The sequence below is a fragment of the Pelodiscus sinensis genome, chromosome 19 (assembly GCF_052426305.1).
Source record: "Pelodiscus sinensis isolate ZL-2025 chromosome 19, ASM5242630v1, whole genome shotgun sequence".
Lineage (NCBI taxonomy): Eukaryota > Metazoa > Chordata > Testudines > Trionychidae > Pelodiscus > Pelodiscus sinensis.
In genome coordinates this window covers 18446915-18459201 of record NC_143070.1, presented here as the reverse complement: position 1 = coordinate 18459201, position 12287 = coordinate 18446915, and the positions used below count along the sequence as shown (strand labels likewise).

The window sequence follows — 12287 nt, the reverse complement described above, 5'->3', positions numbered from 1 at the left end:
GAACCTGTGAACAGAGCTTCTTTGTAACTTGGAACCAAACATTAGGGTTTTTCTTTCAAAAGTTGACAGCCAAACATGGATTTAACAGCTTAGACACTTTACAGTGCAGAAGCCACATGCTACATTTCACCATCTGAATTCCAAGCAAACAAGCACAGAAGCAGTTCCCCTATTTTGCCATCTCTCTTGAAACTCTTCCTTTCTGTTTTTAGAGGTTTACCTTTAACACAGTATTGGTGTTACTAACTGAGGTTCTGCTGTGTGTGCCATCTAGAAAAGCCCATGCAGAGAGATCATAAATAATGGAGAAGACCAAGGCTGCTGTATGGCTGGTGAGCTCTGCTGGCTGGCTGTAGGCCCTGTAAGTTACAGCTAGGGTTGCAGATCCCTTACAGAGCTCTTCCTGTCCTTGCGACAAGCCCCTCCTAATGTAACAGAGCTCTGGAAAAACTTAAACTAAGGATGTTAAAATGCAGTTAATTGACTAGTTGAGGAAATTTCCATTGGCTAGTAGATAGGCACTTCCACATTCCTCCTTTGAAATGTACAAAAGCCCCATGAGGAACTGTCCCTGAAATAACACAAAAATAATCTAGTGGCAGACTACTTAGTGCGGCGGTATAAGTTGGTGACAACAGTGGTAATACGCATGAGTGGATGAATAGACGTGGTCACAGTACTCCTCTGCTCACTCACGTGTTTATCTTTGTGTTTTAACAAACTGCAGCGACTCACGTTGCTAGAGATCTTGTGTTGCTAGATATCTAATCTGACATTGATGACCCAGCTCCAACAAAAATAATTGACTTTGCCACCACCACCTGAAATGCAATCCCCACCTTTTCCATTATTTTTAATGGGAAAACTGATCCTGCAAAACACGTTTTCACTTAGCATGAACATTTTCAGAAATGCATCTATAGTGTTAAATGAGGAATTACTGTACTAACAGTGACAGTAAGGCTCAGCCTGCCAATCAATGCTTCTCCAGACTATTCATGGTTTGGGGCAGGCATGTCAAACTCAAAGCCTACTGAGGGCCGCACAACAAAAGCTGATAGCTTTCAGGGCCACCCAGGGTTCCCAAATGTTTGATGAGCACAAAACAAACAAACAAAAAAACCCCCAAAACATTTAAGGTGCCAGGCAAAAGGCACCAATACCAGATACCTGGCTTTTAGGTATATTTTATAATATTATAATAATTTGATGTGTCCTTATTAAATTTGTCCTTATAATTTATTTGTCCTTATTTAAAAAAAAAAAGTAAATTAATTTTACATAATTTTTAATTTAAATATAAATGTAAGGCACTTTTAAATTGTGCATATGATACATAACTTGTTTTGTTGAAATAAAAATTATAGACCATGGTTAATCAAATAGAACAGGCTTCTGTGAAAATTTCAGATACTTCGTAAGCTTGAGATTTTGCATAAAGATATTATTCAAGCAATTACAAAAAACGGATATATTTATTGATATAAAATTAATATAATTTTTTTTATTTGGGAATAAATAAATAAAAAACAAAATTTTAACAAAATATCCCTCCTCCGCTCCCCCAGAGCCAGGCCCACCCAATCTAATGCCCCCCCCCAAGCCAGACACACCCAAGCCTCTCCCCCCCAACATCTGGGTCCTGGAGTTGATGTTGTTGCCTGAGGCGCTGGGGCAGCGTGTGCACAGTGGCCTGCTGTGAGTTCCTGCTGGAGAGCCCAGAGCAGAGGGCCTAACCAGCCGTGAGCATGTGCGCAGAGCAGCCCAGCTAGGGTTGCCAGGTGTCTGGTATTCTACTGGACAGTCAGTTAATAATGTTCTGTTACTTCATTGGCAGGAACATTCCTGGGCCTATGGACACTGTGCAATGTCTGGTATTTTCTGTTTTCCAGCTGGGCGCCGGATGGAAGCTGGGCAGGGGAGTGGCTGGGAGGCGGGGTGCGATTGGCACTGGGAGTGATGGTTTGGGGAGGAGGGGAAGCCCTCTCCCTGCTCGTGCACGATTGACAAGCTCGCGTGGAGCCACAGCTGGACTTGCTTTGCCGGGACCATGTGCAGGACGGGCAAAAACCTGGGATCTGCAGGTGCCCGGGTCAGTCCTTGTTCCCAGCGGCTGATTCACTTCCCGCCCCAAGGCCAGCCCCCCTCTGCCCGGCCCACCCTCCCCCAAACCCTGCTTTCTGCTGGCCAGTTCTCGTCCTCCCAATTTCCCTCAGCCAGCCCTGCTCCAGCTCCCCCCCTCCCACCCGCTGCCAGCCCTCCCCCTCCCTGATCAGCTCTGCTTTCCACCGGCCACCCCTCCACCGATCTCCCCTGACCTCCCCCCTCCCTCCGACCAGCCCTGCTTCCTGCCTGCTGCCCCCGTCCCCTGATCTCCCCCGGCCAGCCCCGCTCCCATAGGCCGCCCCTGTCCCAATATCCCCCAGCCAGCCCCGCTGCCCCCGACTTCCTCCCCCGCAACAGTTCTGCTTCCTGCCAGCCACCCCTCCCCCCCGATACACCCCCAGCTGCCCCTGACCCCTCTCCCGACCAGCTCTGCTTCTCCCTCCCCACTTCTGGCCAGTCCTGCTTCCCTTCCAGCTGGTCCCTCCCCAATCAAATGTGTCCGGTATATTTTTTGAGACTATCTGGTAACCCTAGGCCCAGCTGGCTGTGAGCAGGCACTTGGCCATGTGCTCCAAGCATCCCGCACTTCATTCTTTTATAAAATGTTCTGGCGGGCTGCAAAAAATTTCGATCGGGCCACATGCAGCCCTCCAAACGCCAGTTTGACAAGCCTGGTTTGGGAATACAATTACATCATGCGCAGCACCTTGAAGCAAACAGCCCTTTTGTTCCAGGTGTCATCCAAAAACCTAGAATCCTTCCAGTTTGTCTGACTGGATTGCAGGGGTGGGTGGGGGAGGTTCTGTGGCCTGTGATGGGCAGCAGGTCAGATTAGCTGCTCGTGATGGGCCCTGCCAGCTTTACAGTCTGCACTTTGCTTAATAATGTTCTGTTATTTCATTGGCAGGAACATTCCTGGGCCTATGGACAGTCTCTCCCTGTGCACTGACTGATCAGATAAGTATTATCCAGTCACTCACCTCTTCCTCCAGCAAACTGTTCCCAGCCTTGGCTCTCTCTAGGTTACTGTTGGTTCTTTAGAGGATCTTTCTGCTCTTTCCCCTCAGGTCCAGCTCCGAGATCAACTCACCATTTGTCCCAGTTAATGACAGTCGGTTTTGTCTGATTACTGAGGAGGATTCAGCTTCCCATCATCGACTGGGATGTCTGACAGCGAAGGAGGGGTCAGGAATCTCGGAACCAGATGTAAATCAGGTGAGTGGTTTCCCTTCCAAATGACCCCTGGGGATCTAGGCCTGGCCGCTCTGGGGAAGGTTACAAACCAGGTCACTTTGTAGCTCCCCTGTTCTCTGATGCTCTGAGAAACCTAAAAACTCAGGAGCCGGAAGGGAGCAAGGCCGAACTCCTCAGTGGTATTTAGGCACCCGACCCAAACTCTGGAGGGCTGTTTGATCCCAAGAGTCTGTCTGTAGAGAGAGAGGGGTTCCCCCTTGGGGTGGAGGTTCTCTGGCTTTGGGCTCCTCTCTCCATGGCTGCGTCTAGATTGGCATGATTTTCTGGAAATGCTTTTAATGGAAAAGTTTTCCGTTAAAAGCATTTGCGGAAAAGAGCGTCTAGATTGGCACGGACGCTTTTCCGCAAAAGCACTTTTTGTGGAAAAGCATCCATGGACAATCTAGACGCGCTTTTGCGCAAAAAAGCCCCGATCGCCATTTTCACGATCGGGGCTTTTTTGCGCAAAACAAATCTCAGCTGTCTACACTGGCCCTTTTGCGCAAAAGTTTTGTGCAAAAGGGACTTTTGTCCGAACGGGAGCAGCATAGTATTTCTGCAAAAAGCACTGATTTCTTACAGTAGGAAGTCAGTGCTTTTGTGGAAATTCAAGCGGCCAGTGTACACAGCTGGCAAGTTTTTCTGGAAAAGCGGCTGATTTTCCAGAAAAACTGGCCAGTCTAGACACAGCCCATGAGTATCTCTGAGCACAATGTGAAGCTACAATAGGTCTTAGAGTTTAGGGGTTCCCAGCCTTAGGGGGTTGGGACTGGGAGTCAAACGGTTGCATTCATAATGCCCTAAGTGAGAGCAGGGTCCCAGCAAGGTGGCAGGTCTTCAGGGTTGGGGGCCTGGTATGGAAAAGTTATGAATCTGTCCTGGCTAGTACCATGTATCTGCCCAAGTAATGGGAGATCAGGAGTGAGTCTGAGTAGGATTGATGAGGGCCAGATTAAGGCATAAACATGATCGCCCTGGTTAGGGCCTTGCTCCTGGAGACATGTGATGATCTCAGACTTCTTTTCTTTAAAGTGTTGAGTCCTTGGGAAGACAAACTTGGAATTATAACCTGAGAGTGAGGGACACAGAAACATGTTCCTGAGTCTGCACAACGCCTGAGATCATCACTCTGAGATGGGGGAGCTGCCCCATGCTCCTCAAAGGAATGTTAACCCCAAGGTCTGCTGTTGGGGAGGCTCCCCCCCGCCATCAAAATCACTCCAGTCAGGGACCCTGCATGGGGCAAGAGGGCAGAATGCAGGAGGGGAGGTGCAGGAGCAGGACCCACAAGTAACAACACCGGCCCTGCACTGTCTCCTTGTCCCCTTTGCTTCTAAGCATGCTGGGAAGAAGGTGACACATGGACCCTGGAGTGGGGATTATGGACTCTGTGCACCCCGGAACCAAGGGGAGAAGCTGGGACGAGGACTGTGCCCAGGACGGGTGAAGAGCTCGTGGTGTTTCATTTTGATTTGCTTGCCCTGGAAGAGGGAGGGCACGTGTTGGTGCAGTGACTGTGAAGGACCAAAGAGAATTTACTGTGCAACTGCTGAGGGGAATGTACCCTAAACTGAGGAACAGGCTCACCAGATGCCAGGCCAGGTAAGGGCCTCATACAGAACTCAGTCTGTGACTGTTGTGAGTTTTTGATGCAGAGTTTTGTGCTGCTGTGGGAGGTGCTGGCGGTGCTGTTTGTTACCTAGAGCTCTTTGTGTTGTGAAGCTCTGACTTCACATGATGTTGTTCAGGTTGTTGTGACCGTGTTCCCCAAGTGCCCCAGTTGTGTGATGAGCATCTGTCATGTGTGGTTCTGTCTTTAAAGCTTTGTGTCAGGGAAGGGCAGACAAATAAGCAGTGGCAAATTTTTAAAGTGCTTCTACACAAATGCTAGGAGTCTGACTAATAAGATGGGTGAACTAGAGTACCTCGTACTAAAGGAGGAGATTGACATAATAGGCATCACTGAAACCTGGTGGAATGAGGAAAATCTGTGGGACACAATCATACCAGGATATAAAATATATCGAAAGGATAGAGCAGGCCGGGTGGGTGGCGGAGTGGCACTGTATGTGAAAGATGATGTGAATCAACATGTTCAATAGAATAGCTATGGATAGTAATTCCATGCTCCAATAATAAGAAATTAGCAGTAGGGATATATTACCGGCCACCTGACCAGGACAGCGATACTGACATTGAAATGCTGAGGGAGATTAGAGAGGCTACCAAAATAAAGAACTCTATAATAATGGGGGATTTTAATTACCCCCTTTGGCTACATCTAGACTGGCCCCTAATTCCGGAATAGTCATGCAAAGCAGGTAAGTCAGAATAGGGAAATCCACGGGGGAGTTAAATATCCCCCGCGGGATTTAAATAAACATGGCCGCCGCTTTTTTTCCGGCTTGGGGAAAAGCCGGAAAAAAGCATCTAGACTGGCGCGATCCTCCAGAATAAAGCCCTTTTCCGGAGGATCTCATATTCCTACTTTCAAGTAGGACTGGATACATGTCACCTCAGGAAGAGAAGCGGAGATAACATTTATCAATGGCTTAAATGACTGCTTCTTGGAGCAGCTGGTGCAGGAACCCAGGGGAGAGGCAATTTTTGATTTAGTCCTGAGTGGAGTGCAGGATCAGGTCCAGGAGATAACCGTTACAGGACCACTTGGGAACAGTGACCATAATATAATAACATTCAACATTCCTGTGGTGGGAAGAACACCTCAGCAGTCCAGCATCCTGGCATTTAATTTCAAAAAGGGGAATTACACAAAAATGAGGAGGTTAGTTAAACAGAAATTAAAAGGCACAGTGACTAGATTCAAATCCCTGAAAGCTGCATGGAAACTTTTTAAAGACACCATAATAGAGGCCCAACTTAAATGTATACCCCAAATTAAAAAACATAGCAAGAGACCTAAAAAAGAGTCACCGTGGCTTAACCACCATGTAAAAGAAGCAGAGAGGGACAAAAAGGTATCTTTTAAGAAGTGGAAGTCCAAACCTAGTGAGATAAATAGAAAGGAACATGAATACTGTCAAATCAAGTATAAAAATGTAATAAGAAAAGCAAAAAAAGATTTTGAGGAACACCTAGCCAAAAACTCAAAAAGAAATAACAAAATGTTTAAGTACACTGGAAGCAGGAAGCCTGCTAAAAAACCTGTGGGTCCCCTAGATGATCAAACTATAAAAGGAGCAATCAACGATGATAAACCCATTGCAGAGAACTAACTGATTTCTTTGCTTCAGTCTTCACGGCTGAGAACGTTGGGGAGATTCCCAGATCTGCACCGTCCTTTGTGGGTGATGAATCTGTGGAACTGTCCCTGATTGAAGTGTCAGTAGAGGAGGTTTTGGAACAAATAGAAAAACGTAATGTTAACAAATCTCCGGGACCGGATGGCATTTATCCAAGGGTTCTAAAAGAACTCAAATGGGAAATTGCTGAACTATTATCTGTGGTTTGTAACCTATCCCTTAAATCGGCTTCCGTACCTAATGACTGGAAGGTAGCCAACATGACACCAATATTTAAAAAGGGCTCTAGAGGCGATCCTGGCAATTACAGACCGGTAAGTCTAACTTCTATACTGGGCAAATTAGTTGAAACAGTAGTAAAGAATAAAATTGTGAAGCATGTAGAAAAACATAATTTGTTGGACAAAAGTCAACATGGTTTCTGTAAAGGGAAATCCTGTCTTAACAAACATGCGGACAAGGGGGATCCAGTAGATATAGTATACTTAGATTTTCAGAAAGCCTTTGACAAGGTCCCTCACCAAAGGCTCTTGTGTAAATTACATGGCCATAGGATAAGAGGGAAGGTCCTTTCTTGGATTGAGAACTGGTTAAAAGACAGGAAACAAAGGGTAGAAATAAATGGTAAATTTTCAAAATGGAGAGGGGTAACTAGTGGTGTCCCCCAAGGGTCAGTCCTGGGACCAATCCTTTTCAACTTATTCATAAATGATCTGGAGAAAGGGGTAAGCAGTGAGGTGGTAAAGTTTGCGGATGATACCAAACTGTTTAGGATAGTCAAGACGGAAGCAGACTGTGAGGGACTCCAAAAATATCTCACCAAACTGAGTGATTGGGCAACAAAATGGCAAATGAAATTTAATGTGGATAAGTGTAAAGTAATGCACATCGGGAAAAATAACCCCAACTATGCATACAGTATGATGGAGACTAATTTGGCTGCAACAAATCAGGATAGAGATCTTGGCATTATCATGGACAGTTCTCTGAAAACTTCCACACAGTGTGCAGCGGCGGTCAAAAAGGCAAATAGGATGCTAGGAATTATTAAGAAAGGGATAGAAAATAAGACCCTTTATAAAACTATGGTACGCCCACATCTTGAATACTGTGTACAGATGTAGTCTCCTCACCTCAAAAAAGATATTTTGGCCTTGGAAAGGGTTCAGGAAAGGGCAACTAAAATGATCAGGGGTTTGGAACGGGTCCCATATGAGGAGAGGTTAAAGCGATTGGGACTTTTCAGTTTAGAAAAGAGGAGACTGAGGGGGGGATATGATAGAGGTATATAAAATCATGAGTGGTGTGGAGAGGGCTGATAAAGAAAAGTTATTTATTAGTTCCCATAATAGAAGAACTAGAGGACACGAAATGAAATTAATGGGTAGCAGGTTTAAAACTAATAAAAGAAAGTTGTTCTTCACACAGCGTGTAGTCAACCTGTGGAACTTCTTGCCAGAGGAGGCTGTGAAGGCTAGGACTATAATAGAGTTTAAAGAGAAGCTAGATAATTTCATAGAGGTTAGGTCCATAAAAGGCTATTAGCCAGGGGATAAAATTGGTGTCCCTGGCCTCTGTTTGTCAGAGGCTGGAGAGGGATGGCAGGAGACAAATTGCTTGATCATTGTCTTCGGTCCACCCTTTTTGGGGCACCTGGTGCTGGCCACTGTCTGCAGACAGGATACTGGGCTAGATGGACCTTTGGTCTGACCCAGTACGGCCGTTCTTATGTTATGTGTTGCTGCCCATCCTTTATATAAATCAGGCTATTTTCCTTTCTCTGTTCCTCTCCCTAGAAGGATATAAACTGTTTTACTTAGTGTTCTACAGTGATGCTTCTCACAGTGTTACTTGGGCACTTTCTATGTTAAATTGATAGCTGAGCCCCTCCTGGGCTTCCCAGTGAGTCTGTCCCATCTTTGTGTTCAAGGTTTGGGGCCTGGTTGGCTGACTTGGATTGTCTTGAAGTTGGGGCATTAGAGTAGGTGGAAGTCTCAACAGTGTCATTTTTTTTAATGGTGAGATTTTGAAAAGGAAGGTTTGGTGGCCATCATAGGAACTGGGCGCCTCCCATGTAAAATCAGTCACAATTGTGAAGTCCCTAGTAGTCTTCATGAAGTCTGCAAGGCTTTTACCTGCTACCGTTTGGTGGATTGGGAGCAAAGGAGAAGCCTCCAGGAAGTACAGCACTGCAAGACTGGTCCCCCAGTCAGGGGAAGGAAAACGGCAGTGCACTGAGATATTTTAGACTCCGCTTTTTCCCATATGCAGGATCCTACGGGGAGACTCAAGGCTTTCTGCCCCTGCCTGTAGAAGGCTGGCGCTGGCACTAAAATCTTGGAGGTTAGGAGGGGTGCATAAACTGTATTGCCAGCATTGGCTTCCTGCTGTGGGGAATGCTGGGAAAGCTGAGTTGTGGCTTCAGAATAGTCTTATTTGGCTCACCAGTCAGAGGTTACCAAATTCTGCTTTGGTGCCTTGAGGCTGAGCCATCTTGGCCGTGCTCTCTGTACAGACATGCTTTGTCCTTGGGAAAGAATGTTCTGTTATGTCTGAGGAGCAAAGTTGAGTGGTATCTCATGGGGAAAAAAACAACATGGAATTGAGTGGCACCTTAAAGCATAAGCTTTCCTGAGGTGTAACTCACTTTGTGAGATGCATGAAGGGAAAGAGAGAGAACTAGATGGAAGGGGTACAGAGATGGGAGTGTTGCATCCAAGCTAGTTCAATCAGGGTGCACGTGGTTAAGAAAATAACACCTGAAGTAGAAAATGACTTATGGCAGAGGTCAGCTACCTATTGCTCATGAGGGAGACAAGTGGAACCAAAAATGGTTTTGTGTGCTGCCATTTTCCTTCCCCTGGGAATCCTTCCTGGAGGCTTCCTTCCAGTGAATGGGAGCAGCGGGAGGCTGGATCTCTGAGCCGAGCCTGAGGCAGGGAGTCGAGGTGCAGGAGGGGGTTCAGGATACAGGCTCCGAAAGGGAGTTTGGGTTCAGGGAGCTCAGGGCTAGGGTAGAGGCTTGGGGTACATGACGGAGACAGGGGTTTGTAGCTGGCTCCAGCTAGACACTGTTTACCTCAGGTGGCTCACCCCTGCCCTGGCCTTGCACCACTCCCAAAAAAGCATCCAGCAAACTCCCTCCATCCCAAACCTAGTCTCTCCCCCCCCCCCCCAGCCCTGCCATCTGTTCTGTGGAGACTGAATACAGGGTGGGAGAGACAGCACCTTGACATCAGTGCCCCCTCCTCTTCCTCTCCTGTTCTGCACAGTAAGAGGGAGGCTCCTGGGGGTGAAAGCAATCTCTAAGGCAAAGGGCAGGAGATGGCAGCTGAACTGCTGGCACTTGATAGCCTCTTGGTCAAACCAGTCAAGATCACATGAGGGGCTCCAAGATCTACCGGTAGATCCTAAGTTACTGGTTGGTGACCACTGCCTTAAAGCTGTGTGTACATGCACAAGAGAGAGAGTGAAATGGGATCTTTTTTAGGTCCCAAAGTGAGAGCTGTTAGATACAGAGCTATCTTAAAAAAAAAATCCTGGCATATATAAGCAACTAGCAGGTGAAGCCTATTGCTGACAGAACAAAGTGATTTTGCTTACATTACACTTAAAAGAAAGTTCAAGAAATTAAATATATGTATTTTTTTATTAATGAGCTTTCAAAAGGGAAGTAAAACAGTTTTTAAGTGGTTTGAAGTTAAAAACCTACATTATTCATTTTATTCAATAGTGTTATACATAGTAAATAAGAAGCTTCCGTTACTCTTTCCATAACACTTTTTTCTGTTACAAATCATAAAATTCAAATTTTATGTGCACTAAAATGACAGTTGAATAGGCAATTTGACTTTTAATTTTGTTAGCACATTTTTATGGACTCTAATAATCTGTCATTACTTTTTTTTCATGTGGAAAACCAAAAATAATTATTTAAACTAGTGTATCTCAAAAGTGGTCTGTGGACCCCCTCTGAGAGAGCTGATACGGGGTTTGTTTCCTGCAGCTCCCCTTGGCTGTAAATGGTGAACCACAACCAATGGGAGCCATGAGGCTCCTGGCTGCAGAGCCAGTAAGTAAAAAAAGCTCAATCTGTGGACCACTGTAAGAAATGATTTACACCGTTCACCCAGCATATTCCAGTGATAAGTAGTGCATTCAGCTAATTTAAGTGTCAGGATTGTTTACACAAAATTTGGTATATGTAGGTAATTGGGAAGTATGACTTTATTTTGCACAAAGAAATCCACAAACTCACTCTTCAAATATATAATGGATGATTACAGTGATTGTTTTTAAAGCTTGGATCCTGCTTTGCTAGTTACCGTTATGACCTTTTGGAAATGGCTCTTTATTGTTGTTGACTAGAGCTGTAGATACTATCATGAGCAGTGTACATGGTTCACAGTTGGAAATTACTAAGAATAACTATAGGCCAAAATATTCAGAAGTTTGAAAATGAACTGAATGGAAACCTCTAGGCATCCTTTGAAAATCAGACTCCTTTAAGGTAAGATCCTTTTAAGGTATCTTGAGTTGGGCACCCAGATTCACTAGCCACCTCTGAAAATCTGAGCCATAGCTACAAGTGAGGCCTAAAATTGGCACATGAATTTTGGCCCATTAACATCTCACTCTATTCTCCTTTGTAAACTAGACCTGATTTTCACTCAGTCCTTGGCTTTATAGCAATAGATCTTTTTTCTTTCAGCTAATTCAGTCTTTCTGTCTTTTTCTGTCTGATTAGGACACATTATAAACTCTTATCACCACTGTTCAACACTTGGGCTCACAGATCTCTGGAGGTGAAATGACAAATTCTTAACTTGTCTCTTTAAATAGCTGCATAACAGAAATGGACCCTCCTCATCCCTTGGCAGGCAAGCTGGAGAGCAAGCACTATGTCTTTTGAGGCATGTGCAATAATTAGGGATGTTAGATATCATGTAACTGAATAATAATGCAACTATGCATCACGTTTTAGTGGGTACATGACTATTTGATGGTGCCCAGGGCTGGAGCCAATGAACTCTTGGCCCCACTCTCAGGGAACCCCTTGCCAGCCTGTGCTGCAGTCTTTTTCCCCTTCAGGCAAAAGGTCAACCTGTGGAACTCCTTGCCAGAGAATGTTGTGAAGACTAGGAATTTAACAGGGTGCAAGAAAGAGCTAGATTAGGGGTGGGCAAAAGGGTCTCTGCTACCCTCAGGCCAATTAGGACCTGGGGGTGAGGGAAGCCTGCAAAGTTTGCTCCACCTTGCCAAGAATATGCAGTGCTTGGAAGCACCAGGTGCTCCTGACAGTCCTGGAGTAGGCTTTGTGCGCTCCCCTGCCCCCAGGCCAATCAGGATCGGGGGGCAGAGGAGTGTGTGAAGTTTTCCCCACCCTGGCCATGCCCTGTGAGGAAAATGTGGCACTTAGAAGTGCCATGCTCTCCTGGCAGGGCGGGAGAAGACTTTGCGAGCTCTTCAGACCCTGATTGGCTTGGGGGTGGGAGAGTGCACAAAGTCTTCTTCCGCCCTGCCGGGAGCACCAGGCTTCTAAGTGCCACATGTTCCTCACAGGGCATGGCCAGGGCGGGGGAAACTTCAGAAATTTTTGAAATGGCCCTGGGCCACATCAGAAGGGGCACAGCCGGGATACTTCCAGGTTCCCCACCTCCAGACCATGATTATCTGGGAGTGGTG

The 12287-nt window shown here is 46.0% G+C and overlaps 1 protein-coding gene across 1 annotated transcript in view; it reads left to right on the top strand.

The window, feature by feature from the left end:
• The first annotated feature begins 2640 nt into the window (after positions 1–2640).
• Positions 2641–12287, top strand: part of LOC102447807 (C-type lectin domain family 2 member B-like) — a 44685-nt gene continuing 35038 nt past the window's right edge. Inside the window, exons 1-2 of the mRNA XM_089770670.1 lie at positions 2641–3321; positions 4372–4941. The gene's annotated coding sequence lies outside the window, so the exon portion shown is untranslated. The remainder of the gene's footprint in view (positions 3322–4371; positions 4942–12287) is intronic.